Below are 19,797 nucleotides of genomic sequence, written 5' to 3' on the forward strand. Positions count from 1 at the left end.
TAAATAAGAAGGCCTCTGAGGCAGGAAATCTTTCTCAAAAGTAACATCTTAAACCCTCTGTAATATTCCACAGAAATACAATCAGTTAATTAATTAATAAAACTGTGAGTGTAAACTGATGATGTTGGAGGAAACTACTGATCCTTCACAAATTTGTTAGCTTGCAAATGGAAGAATCTGTAATAAAAATTCTCTCTCTTACCAGCCGAATTACAAGTACATAGGAGTACTGACAGTGAAAATGTATGTGGAGCAGCGAGATGGATTTGGACTGTCATCTATTTTTTTTACTTTGGACATTGGAGCCATCAAGCAGTCATCTTGCCCACCTGGGGAGTCATCCCTACCACTCTGGTGCTACAGCTCAGTGGCCTTGTTACACTCAGCACTGAATATGAATGTAAAAGCGCTGTTTTAGGATCTCAGCATCCAAATAGTCAAAAGAGGAAAAGAACAAGAAGACAGGAAGTAACATTATCTTCCTTTCACATCAGGAATGAATCACTGAGACCCTGAGTCTACTAAATTTCCAAATTGCACCCAATCAGAATGGCAGCATGAATATAGGTCTCTCTACCTAAAGGGACTTTCATTTTCTTCCTTTTGTGATTAGGCCAGATGGAAACTACATTACCATGCATATTGTGCCTGGACAAAATGCCATTCAAACACAGTTGTTGCAGTGTGTCCTGAGAGTATTAAATCAGGAGTCCAGTGCTTACCCCTGTGTCATGCCCTTAGGGCAAACTCTGTTTCCTGTGGTACACAGCGTCAAGTGATTCTCATGGGATGCTGAAACAGTTCAACTAGAGGTCAAAACCACGGTGTCACATGAAATGTGTGTTAGAGCTGCCAAAGTCAGCCTGAAGGAGAAATGGGGTTCAGTTTTACTTAACTCCCAGCAGACCCAGAGGCCTTCAAAAATAAAATTAGGCCGTCTGACAGGAAATAAAGTACTTTGTCTAAAAGTATTCTCATTTAGGTCATTCTGGATCAACATTAAATGTTCTATTTCACTTTTTCTAACAGAAAATAAAAAGAACAAGGAAAATTGTCAATCTTTGCCATGGAATATGAAAGTTTGGGGAAAACTGTATAACTCAAAGTTCTGGTTTTGGCTGTGGTAGAGTTAATTTTCTTCACAGTGGTTGGTACAGTACTATGTTTTGGATTTGTGCTGAACACAGCATTGATAATAAAGAAATGTTTTTGTTGTTGCTGAGCAGGGCTTACATGGAGACAAGGCCTTTTCTACTTTTTGTGCTCTCTTGCTGGAGAGGAAGTTGGGGGTGCATGGGAAGCTGGGAGGAGACACAGCCAGGACAGGTGACCCCAGCTGATTAAAGGGATATTCCAGACCATATGACAGCATGCTCAGTATATGAAGTATAGGGAAGAAGGAGAAAGGGAGGGAGGTTTGGAGTGATGCTGTTTGTCTTCCCAAATCACCATTACATGTGATGGGGTCCTGGAGCTGTCTCCTGGAGACAGCTGAACACCTTGTGAGAAGCAGTGATTTAATTCCTTGTTTTCTTTGCTTGTCTGCATAGCTTTTGCTTTATGTAATAAACTGTCTGTATCCTAAACCATGGGTTCTTTAGCTTTTACCTTTCTGATTCTCTCCCTGATCATGCCGGTAGGAGAGCGAGTGAATGACTGCCTGGTGCTTCGTTACTAGATTAAATTATGACACCCAAAGAAATTGAAATTCTGAAGACCTCATCCTCTGTCAACTCTCAGTGGAAAATTCCCAGCCAGGTCTAGTTGACTTACAGAACTGCATATCTTCTATGTTCCAAATACTGCAGTATTTGTTTGGAAGTGTTATTAGCATTCAAACTGTTATCCTGAGGCTTGGTATAAAGTTGAGAATAGGTTTAATTACAGTACTGAAAAATAGCAGGTCTTTTAGAGAGCACAAAGTGCATTAAGTCTTTCCCAATCAAATAAAGTCTGCTTGAGCACAAACACCATGGTTTCAGCAAGCATCAAGACAGGGAGATTTTATGAAACCGTACAAAAAGTTATGTGTCATCCAAAATCACAGGAAACATGTTAAACTACCAGAGGTACTTAGGAAAATATTATGTTCTTAACATTTGGAAGAAAATATGTCCTGGCTGTTTAAATCTGAGAATCACTCAGGTCTCCAACTGGGAAAACTACAGCCCTATGACATGAGCTCAAGGGAGATTTGATGAAAACAGAAAGCAGCTTTGCTTCAAGACACTCATACACCAGTGGTGTTCTTGCCTTGCTGATTAAACACTCTGCAATTAATTATTCATAGTGAATTCTCCTGTTGTGCAAGTGGTTTGATGAGGTATGTATATCTCGTATGAGCTATACTGTGGGGATAATGAACACTCCTTGATGGAAAAAGAAAATTTTTTCTGTTAAATTTTTTTCACCATATATTAGCAAAAATTTCCTCTGGGTTCTCTTTCTTTCTGAATAAAACATGCAAGTGCATCAACATATACAAGTAGCATTGAAGGAATGAGAGTGGGAAAGCAGCTGAGGTGCATTCTGTCATTTCCTTGAGGATGAGATGTGAGGTTCACAGTGGAAGAGGATCTCCATGCTTTCTGTATGGAACTGGCCTCCTCAAGGATGTGATTCTTTGGTATACCTATAGTAGTACTACCAAAACTGTCACAGCAAGAGCAAGTTTCCACCAATGGGGCAGTTCCTACTGTTCAGTCAAGCCTGTGACACAGGAGAAAGGATATAGGGGCTCCAGGATTTGCACAAATGGAAGGACAAAGGTGATGTCTTATGCAGTTTGTAGTTTCACTTTCAAATGAAAATTAATTCAGAACTCCTAAGCTGGAAACTAACATTCTTTGGTGAGTCCCACGTGATGAAAGTTGCCTACATACTTGGGAAATTATCCATGTATCTATTTTGTTTCCACTTCTTAATTTAAAGAAAATTCTGAAGGAAATGTTCAACAGAAGGGAGGGCTTGATTTACTCTTGCTTGCCTAATTCCACTTCTTCAGAAAAGACTCCACAAACAACACAAGTCGGAGCTCAAGTACAGTAAACTTAAATTCAGCTCCTCTTGCCCCACCAAACTCCATCTCCATTTCAGGATTTGAAAACTGACACCTTTATACTGCAACTGGTTCTGCTGGAGGCGGTATCGCAGTTTTTTAGTTGATGTTCCTATCCTCTTGAAACTTTGTCTGTGGTGCTGCAATCAGAACTATTAGCAGTAGATGGCTTTTGTAAATGTGTCCTCTTGGCAACAAGTGGCAGCTGGGTTCTTTTAAAATACCAGCCTGGATCCTGCATGTTGCCTACCTGAACATCTGGCCCTAAGCCCAGTCAAAAGCTACTCCTATATGTCTCTTCATGTTTTTTTAAAAAAACCAAACAAACAATTACATCATCATGCAAGAGTTATCCCTGCTGCAAAGTTGGAATTTTGTTCAAAACTCAAGCATATGTGTCCCCACCTACAGTCTAACTATAACAATCTGCTGGTTCCACTTCCCATGAGTCAGTACTAGAAACTATTAAGAAGCTTAAAAAGAACAGATTGTGCTTTTTTTCCAGATGAACCTTAATATAGTACAGCACATAATAATACTTCAATCTGATAGAAAAGGGTCAGGCAAACTGCAGGTGGGTCTTGCTTCCCCTCCTGCTCAGCAATTGATCCAATTAAACTACCCAACCATAAACCATTAAGATCTTATGTGCATTACACAGCAAAACAAGAATGTTTTAATTCTTAAAACAATTAGCAAAACGTATTGACATCTGCCATATCACCTTAAATGTTATCAATAGGAGGTGAAAAGTCTCTACTGCCAATGGAAAAAGAAACTACGTTTTCTCCTGCGCAGGAATTTTTGGGATATCATTTATGCCTTTTTGCATAAAAGATATATATCTATATCTATATCTATATCTATATCTAATCTATATCTATATCTATATATCAATAGCTGTGCATGCAAATTGTTATTAGATAGTTGTTTGGTCTGAGATTCTCAGTGACCATACATGAGCATCAACTTTTAGGAGAAATATAAGATGTGGGATTGTTTCGGGCAGGTCACAGTGAAAATTCCCAAAGGAAAAGAAGAGGAGCCTTGAGTGAAACAGAAGAAATGCATTATGTCGTTCATTAGGCTGGTAATAATCCTACCTGTCACAAAGCATATTTATTTAAGCAGAAATGCTCTCATTATTTTTCTAGACAAGGAAGAGCAAACCAGAATAATATTCTATATTGTATCTGAGCCACGGAAAAGAAGTCAAGTCAGGTTAAAATTTGCAGTATATGTTTTGCAAGAGATAAAACGAATACAGGCTCCATTTACCACTAGTTTCTATTTCCACCAAAAAGATGACTTTTGCCAGAAATATATAAAAAAAGGAAGATATAGCTTTGATATAATTTTGAAAATGCCTGTGGGAGTAATACAGTATATTTATGAAAGGCAACATGTTGATTAGCAGGATGATCTTCCCAAAAGTTGAGGATATGGGGGTGTTTCCTAAATGGAAATGTTAGAGGTGTTTTTGACTGTTACAATACAAATTAATCATGGAAAAATACCAATAGCACCTGCTGCTACCTGCTAGATATTTTCCACATTTTACTCTTGTGACTACATGTCTTTTAAAGTACCTCACTGCCAAGAATAGGGGCATAAACCAAGTCTTTTGAGCAGCTGGAGCAACCACATGCCACTGATATAACATGATCAAAATCACAGCCTTCTGTGTAGTTATGTCTGCAAATAGAACATGACAATAGACTGTTATTTTATACTAAAGGCTACAAACCATATGAAATCAAAACACATATGCCTGAAATTCTGGAGTGGCCTATGTGTGTTTAAAAAAAAAAAAAAAGAAAACCCAACTTATCTTCATCTGATCCAAATACTTTATTTAAATGATTTTTAAATGGGATTTCAGTTTCTATATTAAATATATATATGTAAAACAAAAACAAAGAAAACAAACCAAAAAAAAGTTCATTTTGAAAGCAACCCATTAAAAACAACTTAAATGAGTATAGCTCCTCCAAATATATTCCACTTAAATATTTCCAACTAGACTTTTTCTTTAATAATCACTTGGAGACTGGGCTGCTCTACTTCAATCATCTTGAGTGCTAGATAGCAACTTCAAGACCTTTGGGCTCTTTCCTCATAAAATATTAAAAATGAAAATCTGAATTTCATGGAAGAAAAAGGATAAATATGTACACACTTTTGTATGGACAGAAGGTTTCTCCAAAGAAATGAATTCTCCAGTGAAGCAGACGGGGAATGTTGGCTGGGCTTGGAGAAACCTCCTCCCTGCCCTGCTCAGCAAAGGAGAAGTGCAGGGCAATAAATTCCATAAGGAATTAAATTAGGAATGCTACTTACTCCATCCTTAAAATTGCTATACTTGCCTTCTGTTAGCATAGACAGTCTCAAAGTGATTCAAAGGAAAAAATCTAGCATCTGAGACCTCAAAGGGCACATGAGACCACACATAACCACTGATGGCTGCAGTTGGGACACTATCCTTAGCTGTCCATATGATAATAGAGAATCATTTACATCTTTTCTTGGATGTTAATCTTATCTGTTCAAACTGAAAGCTCTTCAAACACTGTTTCTCTACTACCCAGTACTCATAAAACTCAGACCCTAAAGAGTTCCTTATGTCCCTAGTAGATGTTGCCTAGTACAATTCAAGATGTGTAGATATAAAGAAACATTAGTTGTCATGATATCATGCTAGGTATGAGCATAATTTCCTTTTCAGTAAAAAGGTTTGAGGTTTTTAGTTTTCTATGTTTGAGTACATGAAATGTATTCGTAATCACAAAAATGTTAGCTGACCAAAGGCCTCCCCCCTCCCCCCACTTCTAATCTTCTTAAAATTCAATCCACTGAAATAATGTCTGGAAATTATAGTATTTAATTTAGATATTGACGATTTTATCAGTTAATATATGATTCATACTACTTTCTGCAATGTAAAATAAAAGCAAGCAGGTATTTTGAGTCAGGAAACTATTTTTATTTCTAGAGTAATTAGCTAAAATATTTGAACATTTAAAAATAAATTTAAAATGTTTAAGTATGAAAATAATTTACTCTTTTCTGTGAGATTTAGTTTAAGCTACTGGATATTTTCTGACTAGAAGTTCTCATCCAAAGGCATTTAGACCAGCTCTATTCATAAAGTATTTTTTTAACTAACCAACTTTTAAATTATTTTAGAAAAGTAACATATAATGTACTCCAAACATAACTGCACTTAATTAATTTAAACAAATCTGTTCATTATCTCCTCATCTAAGAGAGCTCATAAGTATCAGTTTGATATCAAAGACTCTTTTCTCTCATCTTCTCTGAGCTATTTTGAAATAATAAATTAATTTCTCAAGATAAAGATGACCTAGTTTCACAGTTTAATCCACCTCACTTTTATTTATTATAAAATTATCACCTCATTACTTTAAAAGAGAAACTCATTTAAACATTCCTGTTATGTGAGCAAAGGGAACAGTGTGGAACAAGCCTTTTCTGTATGCTTCCTTTGATCGCTCCTGCTGACTGGAATGTCTGCAGCTTTGTGGCTTTTGTCCACTGAGCAATGTTTGAAGTCCTACATGGTGCTAATGTCTTCTAGAGGATTGAAAGTCTGACAGCTCTTGCAGAAATGCGCTGTCATCTCTGACTGCTCTCCTTGTTTTCAGACTGGAGAGATTAAGATTTTTCTGTACTTTCTGTTTGAGAAATAGCTCTTTCTATCTACCTGACTCTTAAGACATTTCCATTAATAAAAGAACAGTTCCTAGTGGACTCCAAGGATGCTAAACTTTTCTTTCATTTTCCATTCAGTGTTATACTTATCATTTTTTGTTTAGTTTTCCGATGAAATGAGAACACCTGAGACTGACAGTATTGGACTGCGTGCTGTTTCTTCCAGGAGACAAAAGGTAAGACAGACAGGAGAGGGCTTTGCAGTGGGAACTCTTTGGTCTATGATTCTATATCCTTCATTGTGGGTGCATTGTATTCCCAAGGAGTTCAGCTGCCTGGGGTTTATTCACTGGTATTTGGACTTAGTCCCAGTTCTAAATTAGGCTATCAATTATTGTATTTCTCAAAAGAGTTAGTCTGTTCTCCAAATGAACAACATTACACTTCTGTAAATTCACAAACTGGAGCATAACTTCATGTAATATTAATTCTTAACTCTGCTAGGGTTTACATCTGGTCTTTTCTGAAATACATGTGATGTCCTATTTTACTGATGCATTAGGTGAGCAACACCAGAAGTAATCCAGCTAAAGGAAGCATAATTCAGAGATTATTAGATTGCAAAGGCCTTCAATTAATCTTGAGTTTCCTGCTAAGTGCCCTTCTCTCTGCCTTCTGTCCTCATACGTGAAATGAAGGTAAAAATGTTTCCCTGATGGTGGTGGTGCAAGAATAAACATATTGTGGAAAACTCAGAAAACTGCAGTAAAAGACCACCATCTACATTGGTCAGACTGAATGAATCATGGCAGTTTTTCCTCACAAAAACTCACTTTTGCTTTGTTGTAATAATGATCACATCATGTTTATCATAGTATCACTGTTTGTCTGACATTCATTTATAAAACAACACCTAAAATTTCCCAACAGTAGCTGAAGAAGATGGCAAGGCTACTCCAAAGAGTACATCTTATTTTCACTTTAAATGATTATGCACATTTATATTCAGAACCTTCATTTGGGACAAGAGTGAGTTTTGTGACTTTTTCAGTATGAACTTGGAGAACAGAGAGGTCTATCAGGAATCTGTGAATATTTAGTATAGTAACTGGAAGGCAGGTCTATTGATTGTATTTCATGGGAGAGCTTGTCAAAAGGGTTGGATGGGGGCAGTATGAAATTTCTTGGGGTATATTTATGATTCTTAGAATATACTGTGAAGTACGAGAAGACCAATACTGTGGGACGAGTTACTTTCTTGCAGATGTTCTCATTTCAGGAACATTTTGGATAATTGTTGCCTCTGGTGGATAATAAAGATTGAATCTCAGAAGAATTTTTGAAGAACGTATTTGAGTTTGTTGGGGTAAAGGTGGTTTTTGAAATGTACCTTCACATGATATCACTAGGACACTATGATCCTCAGCATTGGGATGCAAAAGATGAAAAAGGAGAAAATAGTAAAAGAACAGGGTTGAAGGCAAGAATATGATCTTCTTCCCTTTGTGGGTGACTGTGTACTAGAACAGATTTCCCAGAGAGGGTGTGGAGTCTCCCTCACAGCAGATATACAAGAACCATCTGGACAAGGTCCTGTGCAATGTGCTCTGGGATGGCCCCGCTTGAGCAGGGAGGTTGGACCAGATGACCCACTGTGATCCCCATCAACCTGAACAATCCTCTGATTTGCTGGATTTCAGACCAAGCTGCCCTATAGACAAAGCATAATTAGTTACTAAAAAATGCATGATCCTTTTTATTTTAAAAGCTCTCAACAGTAGTTGAGATTTCATTACTACCTTGAACAATCCGTTCAAATCCAAATTAGTCTTTTCATAGGTTTTACTACCCTGGGTCTTAACTTGCTTTTCTATATTCTCTTTGAATTCGACCCTGGTAAATATTTTCTATCAAGTATGAGAATAGTGTCTCAAATTGATATTTTAAGAAGACCTCAACAGTTTTTAAGACAATGACCACATGTCCACTTAATTTTTTAAAGATTAAACAAGTCCAGTATTCTGGTTTTCTTGTGGGTGATTGCCAATTAGTTTATGTTGTCCAGGCAGGATGGTGTGCAGGTTTTTTTCAAGATATGGTCATTTCCCACCTTGTACTTTGCCTGGGCAGAGTAAAATTGAAAGACTATTTAATACCTCAAAACCTCATTACTTCTTTGTGTATTTTTGGTAGGATATTTACCCTATTTAAAAATGGAATGACACTGTTGACTCAAGTGTAACTTGTGATCCATTTTAATTATCTAGGTCTTGTTTTTGGCAGAACTGCTTCTCAGTCAGTCATTCCTCATCCAGCATTTAAGCGTTAGAATATTCTGTTCAAGGAGCAGTGTCATCCAACATGGTACTCTTTACAGATTTATTAACCATACTCTGTTTATTCGTATCACAGGAAATACACTTAAAAATGGAATCAAGTCAGATCTGTGAGAAGGCCACTGATCTTATGTCTCCAGTCAGAAAGTGAGAAATTCAGTTTGAACAATGATTTAAGTTCTGTTTTGTACCTAACACAGGGAAGTTAGATTCATGGCCTCTTAGTACACGGTTTTAAGATAAAGTCGCTCATTCCACACAAATATTCTGAACTGGATACTAAGTTGGCTTGATATGATTTATTTTTAAGAATGCATTGTTCCCTTTTTATGATGCCAGAAGGAAAGTACTCATTTCTTACAAAAAATTGTTTATTTTTTGTAGAAGTGAAACATGGTTGACTGAGTTCTTTCCTCAGTTTCTCTTTCAGGAAGAGGTAGTGTTACCTCATTTCAGTTTTGTAGAAGGTTATGCACCTCAGATAGGTTTTACTCAAGAGGGTACTTAAAATATATGCAGTAATGCCAGAGTGCTGAGGTCCCCTAGAAGGGCACAAGAGTATAAAGCCTTTTGGCCAAAGTGAGCAGAGAATCTGAAGCTCACTTTGACTGCAACATGCTCAAGTTTGACTAAGATTGCCTCGTGTGATGTGCTAAACACTGTCATCCATCATATTAGCTTTTTCCTTAAAGGTCTGAAAAGATAGTAAACAATGCCGATGAAATTTGCAAATGGCTTTTAATTGAACAGTGCTGAGGATGCCAGACAGGACACAGAAACATTGTAAAGTTTTCTAACGATACAGTTGACTTGACTAGAAATGGGCAAAAGAAAAAGGTACTTTGTCATAGTTAAACCAAAAATTCTGGAAAAATTAGCCAAAATATTAAAAATTATTCTGTAAAATAAAACATCCCTTTCCTATAATGCTAAAGCAAAATATTTTAATGATTTGAATTGTTTGTAGTCTTTTTCTTCAGGGAATTTCCATTTTCTGGGAATAAAAAAATAGTTTTCCTTCAGAGATGCAATTTAAAAAAATCAGGATATTAGAAACAGCATTCCCAACAATATCTGAGGCTAATTTCTATTTCATTATTTCATTCCAGAATAGACATATACTTTTAAAAGGGATAGAAAGATACGTAACATTCCATTCCTTTCTGACGTATTCCCATAAGTAAGGCACAACTAGGTCTGGAAGGCTGTGGCAGGAGACCTTCCCTGTGTGATTTTACAAATCAATTGTAATTCTAAACCTGTCTGGGCTTCGTTTAATTAAAAGTATAACTAAAGAGCACACAGAAAGAAGAAGTAGGAGATAACTGAGATGTCAAATGGGCTTTTTTTCTGTCCATATTTAAAGGTTCCTCAGAACTTCATTTTTATTTTTACCTTTTCAAAAACACCAACTTACAAGGCTCTAGAAAACTTCATGGACCTGTTTAAAGACCTGATATTGCATTTAGTGACAGTGTTCATCAACAGTGAAGCACTTCATTATAAAATGTCTTTTATGAAAAAAACACCAGGGTAAATATCAGAAGGGAGAAAAATAATAAAATTAAAATTATGAAAGAACAAAACAAAACCAACCTTAGATTCTGGATTTATTTTTTTTTTAAGTACTGTGTACAAAAAGATGACAACATTCTTCATAATTTTAGCCTCAGGTTAAATTTCATCTGAGGTCCCTATCAAGTGCAAAGCTCAAGGCTGACTGGGGAAGTAGATGTCCTTTTCATCATGCATACACTTGGCATATTGTATTGGCTTCAGATATTAATGAAGATCATAAAAATCAACACACACCACAGGAGGAGTTGATTTTCAGAAGTATCTGACCATGGTGTACTGTAACGGCAGTGTCCACATGAGGTAGTAACTAAAGAAAATTTCTCCCGCAAAGGTGTCACAGACACAAAACAACATGCACCAGTCAGAAAGAAAGGAGACAGGGAATGAGGGGAATATTTATTATATATTACTTTGTTGATAAAGCAAAGTATTGAGTAGACAGATAGATGAACTGGTTTGTATTTATATCTTTAAACTTTGTATTAATAATTATTCTTGTAAGCTCAGCTTGTACTAAATATTGTTTGCAGGCCCCTGCTAAGATTTTGGCCTCACCATGTTAAGCATGACACAAAGTCAGGGTAAGAGAGTCCCTTTTCTAAAATACATAGGTCTATTTATACAAGAAAAGCAAAGAATTAGAATGGAAATAAAGTCATGTTAAGATTTAAAAAAAAAAAAAAAGTATTTGCAACAATGTCAGGCATCTGATTAGATATAAAGGAAGGTTAGATAAATTTCCCACTATAACACTTGCTGATTGTGATCTTAACCTTGTCATTTGAGATCTTGAGTCATCCTCCTGTGGACTGCACTTGTTCCATTTATAGCAAATAGAGTGGAATCAGCAACTGCAGGAGATGATACACCTACCTATCTTACACACCTTTCCTTTTTTTTTTTTTTTTTATAGATGAGGTGACTAGAGTTACAGAGTGCATAATTTAGTCTGCTTAGTTGCCTTCTTTTCAGATATCCAAATAAACCCACCCAAAACATGCTAAATCGTAGAATCATAAATCATGGAGTGATTTGAGTTGGAAGGGACTTTCAAAGCTCATCTAGTCCAACTTCCTTGACATGGACAGGGACACCTTCAACTCAACATATTGCTGAAAGCTCCTTCCAATCTGGCATTGACCTGGTCATTTTCATTCACTAATCTAATTCCAAGAAAATCTCTCCTCCTTCCCCTCACAGGGAAAATCTTCCTGATTTGCAGGGTATTTTTTTACCAAGTGTTCAATGTAATTTTGGAAAACCTGGAAAAGAATGTTTCTCACCTTTAAAAATAAATTGCCAGCTCTAGTAAGAGTGTCATCATGGAAATGATTTAATCCTTCACTTAGGAGTAGGAGACTGAGCCAGAGAAGGAATCAAATACTAGATTGAGGAAATTTTGTACTATTAGGTTCCAGTGAAAGAACTGGGTTATTTAGAAAATCTGCATATATTGGGAAACCTCTCTTCCCACATTTCTGTGAGCTTTTTTGGTTCAACTGGCTCATTTTACATCAGGGAATGAAATAAAAATAAAAAATTCTCCCAAAGAATATTTTGTAGACTGTAGGTGATAAAGAACTTTATTTCCTTTTAGATGGCTCAGCACCAGATGTGAAAATTCAACCCCTTTGTTATAGAGTGGCAGGTATGCTTTTCATTATTGGCATTACAGTAAAAACTGTTGACTACTGAATAGCTGGACCATTGGAATAGTATGCAATCCTCCATTATCTGAAATTGATGACTCTGCAAAACTAGCTAGTTTTAATTTTAAGCAGCTAGGGGGAAATTTCCTTCTTATTTCAGTACAATTTAGATGCCCATTGGCTTCCTAGTCCTTTACATCCATGTGTTGAGATCCTAAGTCTCAGATAACCATTCCTCCATTTAAGCGACTCCATCATGACTAGCCAAGTTCTAGATTATGTTAGACAATGCAAACAAAGGTTTAGCACAAAGACTGACAGAATCTCCACACCTGAGGTGCATAACAGAAGTTTACCTTGGATCCTTCCCAAGAGTCAGTTACATCTAAAGCTCTTTTTCCTTCCTTATTTGAGGACATGATGGACTCATCATCTTTCTTTGCAATTTCCCCTCACTGTTAATCATCCTCTGTCTTAAGCAGACGTGTCTCCAATAGCTTTTACATTGTCTTCATAATATTAATAATTTTCTTGTCAAATTCAATTAAATACTGGTCAAAAAGCAGATCAGTTCTTGTTGCAAATGTATCTGATTTTCAGACCTCTTTGCATTTCTATTACCCCATTGGCTGTAATGGTGTGTTTGCTTAAAAAGGGACACAGTAGTGTGGAATGTCGATGTTATGAAATGTACCAGCATTTAAGAGTGAGCAAAGGAGCCTCTGAACACACCACAGCTGAGTGCTCAAATGGCACAAGGAGTAATGGACCACAATGAGCAGGTATCTCAGTATGCTAATCTCAATGTAAAATAGATTTGACTCTAAGTAATGATGTTCCTGCTTGGACCAGATTCCAAAATTAGTGCAGAAAACAGCAAGCTCTCTGATCTGCTGCCAGGTCATCAGGCACTGGCTTGAACAGATGCTCCTTATGGAATTTATTGTATGAAAGAAGGAACACTAGTTAATCTGATTTACAAGGTTATGCATAATATTTCTGCACCACAGATTTCCAATTTGTTATTAGCAAACAGCTTTAATTCTCTGATAAACACGTTTGAGAAGATTTGCACTGGGCTTTGTTGGTATGTACATAAAAAACTGCTTTGCAAAGATCCCTATCCCCACAGCATGTGTATGATTTGTAATTCTGGAAAGTACATGAATAATGGAGGTAATTTTAAACAATGTTGCAATAAGCTGCAAAAACTCGTAAAAAATAACATTAACAAGGCAGGTGGAAATCTGCAATAATGCTGACTGCTGTCCAAATGATCACATTCCTTCCTATATGTTTTCCTGTGTTAGTGGACTCCTGAATGTTTGTCAGCTTTTCATTACTATATATTGCAACATTAAAGACAGGGTTTTCCTTTTACGTATTGTTCCTGCATAAAAGTTAATGATGTTATGTTGATTTTCTCTCAGTATACCAGTTTAAGACAGAAAATTCTGATTGAAGTTCTGCAAACTTCTCTCTCTTTTTGGGATATTTTTGTGGTGTATGAAAGAAAAAATATAAATTCTACTTTTTATGCTATTTTTTACATGTTTTTTCTTATTTACCTCTAAAATTCTATGTGTTTTATGTGATTTATTTAGGTATCTGCCAATATCTTTTTTTATCCTCATTTTAGCTGTGATATATAATATGTGAAAATACCATGCTTGATAGCAAAATCTGTTTACTTTCAATGCCTCTCTCCTTTCAGAAAGATTAGATATTGAAAACTTCCCATGAAATTTCCAAGTTGATTTTCAGCATCTGAAGGTGTCAAACAGAGAAAGACCTGCTATGAACATCTCAATGTTATCTTTTATAACAAAAGAAACATATTTTTATGTTTTCACAAAATTAGTTATTTTCTTTTGGTTAAAGCAAATTCTTCAGAATTCTCTTCAAGAAGAGTGAAAATGCAGGGTGTAATTCATTTCTTTAAGTTTAATAAAATTAATTTACTAGTAAAATCTGCAGGTAAAATTATGTCTTTAACCTGATGTTCAGAAAATAACCAGGAGGATATCTGCAGTGGTGTCTTGTCCTTGCAAAGCTAGAATATGCTGTCTCTTGGACATGACATGAGGTGTTCTCATCTTTTTCTAAAGCACAAGAAGCTGGACCTGTGATATATGGGAGATAGCAAAGTGCCTCCAGCATTCTGAGATATGGCAGAAAATAGTCATGTAGTACTCAGTATCTAAGTACCAAGGGAATACCAAGAGAACAGATGAGAATTTTAGTGCCTTGAGGAAGATTTTAGTTTGTGTCTGTGGAAAGTGTGGTCAGTATCATCTGCTGCAACTAGATCTTGATTAGTGTCCAGAGAATCCAATGACACCATTCCCTCTTTGCTGCCATTCACAACTGCTTTGCCATGATCTGCTTCACTCTAATGAACAGAAGCCAGGATCAAAGGAGTGTGATCCATTGCGCTAATTGTTGTAAATAAAAATGAAAGATATTTTCAGTCTCAAAATGTTCAAAATGTGATAGAAGAGAAAGATACAATGGTTTGAAAACATGAAAAGGAGTGGGAGATAGGAGAAACAAAATACGTTTTGTATAGAAGTCAGAATTTCTACCAGATAAATTCTCCCTGAAAACAGAAAAGGCCACAGTGTGCCAGTATGTTCACTTTTTTTTTTCTAACCTTAGCATTGGTTAGCAATTTTCTGTCCAAATAATGCAGCTATGAGTCTAGTCCACACAGAGGAATAGAGATGAGACACTCCAAATTATCACTTCTGTGGACAATAAAAACCAGTTAATTTTAATTTTGAGATGGCTAAAACCCATCAATCCCGTAAGGACATGAATGTTTATTTAGGTTGAAAAGCTAATGGGGTTTTGGTCCAGGTTCATTTATTTAATGTTCCTCAAGAAACTGGCCATTACTGATGCTCTGGTAAGCATCCACAGGACTAAAATAAAATGTGACAAAGCTGAGTAAAATTATCAGAATAAAATTAGAATATTCTTGAAATGAAACAAGACTTACTCAAACTAGGGACAAAATAGACAGAGACAAAAAAAAATACACCAAGGAACATGGAAGCTGAACTAAACCATGAAGAAAACAATACTAAATCTATTTCCCCACGTTGATAATAATTAGTAGTAATAACTTTCCCTTTCTTTGAATGAGTCATCAACGAATCTCTAACTGCTAGTTAAAAATGAATGTTCGTATTTCCTCATTCTCTCTGCTTTGGTAGCTGAGACACTATATGATCAAGTGAATGCTCCATACTCTTTCTTTATGCAACTGACAACCTGTAAAAAACTGTCACAGTCCATTGCTTCCAAGATTATAAATGTAATCAGCTGTCTGTCAGTGCTTTACTGAAAAGTAGGGAAATATTTGAGAATGATCATGCTCAAAAGATACATGCATGTTGCATCAAGGCCAATGCAGCATTGTATTTGATATTTTTAGCTGGTATGAAGTGCTGTATGAAGTTCTGATTTGAGCAGGATACCTTTTCCTATCTTTTTTGGCCTATGTCTTTGTGTGAATTGAAGTTCTGGTGATTACTATTTGTCTGAAGTTGGAATTAGTCAGAAAGGGAGCACCATGTGATTATTCAAACCACATGGTACCATGGAAAGCCAAAGGCAGCATTAGGTTTTCAAGAAACTGAATATAATCACTGCCTAATTTCTGCTCACAATTCAGGTGAGACATAGCTGGCCCTCAAGGGCCATTCCAAAATATCTATTACAGCAAGCCTTAAATATATAATCAATTGATCAGCCATATAATACATATGAAGCTAAACTTTTTTGCAGTAGAACAGGAGAAAAAGAAATGCCTGAGGAGCATAAGAACAAATCTAACAAAATTGCTGGAAACAGACACTCCAGTATGCACCCTCTAGCTCTATACTTGCTTTACTAGTCAACCCTAGTCTGGGCAGAGGGACTATTTGAAAATAGCCCCATAGGCAGAACTCTTGACATAAAAATCGTTACCTTGAGATTTGGCCTCACAAAGCCAGTCATAGTGAAATACCCTCTTTCCTCCCTTAAATAGTGAAGAAAGTAAAAAGTGGTTTTGGAATAGTTGAGCTTCTGTTGTGTTGTGTTAATGGTGAAACTCTTACGTAAAACTTTGGGGAGACTGAGTCATAGCTGTGCAGAAATAGGGCTACTCTCCTTAGACTTTTTAATAATATCCTCTCAGTGCATGTCCTACCTGTAAATACAAATTAATATCCCTGGTAACCAACTTAATGTGATTAAAATGGTAAACCTTTCAAAGCTGGGTAATGAACATTTTTCAGTATTTGGCAATACCTGTTTGAAAGGCTGAAAGGGTTGAGGTTGTCGAGCCTCAAGAAGATAAGGCTCCAGGGAGACCTTATTGCAGCTTTTCAGCTTATTATGGGGACTTACAAAAAAGGCAGAGAGAAAATTTCTACTGGGGCCTATAGTGACAGAACAAAGGGAAATGGTTTAAACCTGAAAGAAACGGCTTTGACTGGACATAAAGAAGAAATTCTTTACTGTGAAGATGATGAGATACTGGCACAGGATGCCCAGAGGTGTTCCAGATGCCCCACAATTTGTTCAAAGGATGGGATATTGAACAACCTGTTCTAGTGGAAGGGTTCCTTATCTGTGCTAGGGAGGCCAGAGCTAGCGCATATTTGAAGTTCCTTTCCAATTCAAACTATTTTATGATTCTATCAATTTATCTAATCAGCCCCTGGATACATTACAGGAATAGAACCACTTAAGAGAAATACAGATACAACTTTTTTATTGTTTACTGCTCTAGAAATTTTGTTGGGGAAAACAATGATCAGTTATGATCAATTATGTGACTATCTAACAGTTCATCACATATCTGGAATCCACTCATTTGTAGTAATGCAAATAATGATTGTCTTAAATTTTTTGCTGGCAAAATCTTTTGCCTTATATGCTACTTTCAGTTCTTTATTCTTCAAATAATTCACCAGAGTTTCAGTATATATGGAACAGATATTAGGAGTGCTTTCTTTTAAATTCTACATTTTCGATCCCTTGTGATATGCAGGGCAGTGACTATCCTGAGGTTTAGCTATCTGAGTAGGCCATGAGAAACTACTCATGGATATAGCATGAGAAATTCCAGATGTGACAGAAAACAGCCTGACAAGCTGAGAAAAGTCATAGGTGTTCCATGAATATGCCAATTATCTCAAAATATGTGTTTATTTTCACTGTAAGACCTGAAAACCCATGTACTTTCAGTAAAGATGCTGAATATTCAGTTTGAACTAGTATATAAGCCAGCTACAAAAATCAGTGTAATCTTCCAGCATAACATTATACTTGGCAAAATTCAAGCTTATTGTAGTTCTAGTATATTCTCATGATTTAATCAGAACATGTCAGAGCACCCATTAAATGATTAATAAAACCATAAGTACCATATGAAAATACAAGGTAAAATTTAGGATGTCTGAACACTGTTTTGGGTAAAGATCATTCTAGAATTATAAATGCATAAGTACTCAAATGTACAGAGAAGTAGATAACAGTGATACTCCTGACTTTCTCATGTTCTTTACTTTCATCTCATACTGGAAATTTTTGAAATTAGAGTTTGGTACATTATTATATGGAGACTACTAGGAATTTATTAAATCACAGTACATTATTGTTGACTTGCTCATGGATTATGCTGTCAGGCCTCTTCTACATCATGATACAGGCAGAGTATGTCCTTTCCCAAGGATGTGAAACAATATCATGTCGATCTCCATTGCTTCAAGGCTGCTCTTTATAAAAGCAAAAAGAACTAAGGGATTGTAAAATATGTTATATCTACAAGTTAATACAGCCTGAAAATAGGTGATTATTTCCTGAAAATGTTTGTATGTGTGTATAAGAAGGAATATTATTCTTGCATTTAAAACTATGAAAGGTTTTAAAAATATTATCTATGCCTTTAAAACCCTGAAAAGTAGATAAGGTTTAAAATTGTTTCAAATATCCTATATAAATTTGTTCAAGATCATAATAAACTGCTTCATGAAAGTGTGAAATCACTTCTGGAATATGAAAGTCTAGCCTACCTGATCCCTACAGACTTCACTAATTGTTGACCATCTTACCAGCAAAAGCTCAAGAGTAATAGACCACTTAGTGAATTCAGGACAGATTTTCAGCCTTCAAACTGAATGAGTTGACTTGCATTACTGGGTCTCTCAAATCTCTGTGTTATATCAGCTCAGATTTTGTGGTTGCATATCCTTTCATTCTAGTATTTGTAAATACATATTGTCAGGCATCACCATCTCAAATTTTTGTGACTTTCACTTCAGAACAGCTGCCAAGATAATACATCTCAGTCTGATGGCGTTTCATTCATGTGGCCATAGCATCCACAACAGAGTCTCCTCAAGCAAAGATGCTGCTTATTAATGCAGACATCTCTATGTCGTAGCTAAATGTATCTCTTTCTCTGTTGCATCTTAAAGGTTTAGAAAAGCTGACATGTTCCAATGGGAGTGCTTCTCTGCTTATCACATGCAGAGAGATTCTGGAAGGACAGCTTGCTTTTTAGAACTGCAAAAGAATACATTCTACAGCAGGATATATAAATTTATGTTCCAAACACTAACAGATGATCAGTAATTCTAGCAAATTTAAAAGGAACTGTTATGATCTGGGTTGCTTAGAGGTTTTTACATCTTTCTATTGTCTCTCCACCAAAGTACTTATTTTCACTTCTAGTTGTTTTCCCTCCCAAGGCAGCTTCCCCTCCCTCTCTTGATCATCTCTCACTGTCCTGAAATACCAATTTCATTTTTGATCAGGCTGTGATGTCAGCCTCTCCCACCTCCTTGTTACATTTTTAAATGTAACAAGGTGCTTTTTTGAGCTCTGTCATACCTTGGGGAAATGCTTCATAGAAATCTTGAAGCTCACTCTGTTGCACTCTGTAAACCTCTTCAATTCCATGACATGGTCAAAGCTCAATAATTGTTTCATTGCTGGAGCACTGAGAATTGTGCTCCAATACATGACAGTATTGCCTGTCATGTTGTCAAGTTCTAGTTTCCTTGAGTGTGCACGTTATATACTTCAATGGAATACAAATATAATTTATTCAGGGATGAAAACCTCAGTTCCCCTCACCTGGAAAGTTCCCTGCCTTTGAAAGAAGTCCACTTTTCTCTTCATGGTATCTTTTGACTCTCACCTACCTGTCACCAAAAAATAAGGTAACAGTCCTATGAAACTGTTGACTAGCTGAGTGTCAAGGATGTGTTTCGTGAAACTTAAATAGATCCTGGAATTGCCAGTAGGATGTTAAGCAAACGAAACAAACATATGAAGGTAAATAATTTGGGCTATGTCAACTTGTATTTTGGTGCAACAGGGAACTCCAGCATTGCCCCCAGAGACATCCACTTTCCCCACTCAGTCAATAGCAAAAAACAGGATCAGTGAAACATGTGGAATAGACAGCTTACTTCCTTACTTCATTGGATCCTGCCTCTTTCCT

General features: G+C 36.3%; 1 protein-coding gene across 5 annotated transcripts in view; it reads right to left on the reverse strand.

The window, feature by feature from the left end:
- Positions 1-19,797, reverse strand: part of GRM5 (glutamate metabotropic receptor 5) — a 246,533-nt gene that overhangs the window by 138,632 nt on the left and 88,104 nt on the right. The gene's annotated exons all lie outside the window — the stretch shown is intronic.

This window comes from Chamaea fasciata, unplaced genomic scaffold, assembly GCF_029207755.1.
Source record: "Chamaea fasciata isolate MVZ Bird 193981 ecotype frontalis unplaced genomic scaffold, bChaFas1.0.hap1 SCAF_2, whole genome shotgun sequence".
Classification (NCBI taxonomy): domain Eukaryota; kingdom Metazoa; phylum Chordata; class Aves; order Passeriformes; family Sylviidae; genus Chamaea; species Chamaea fasciata.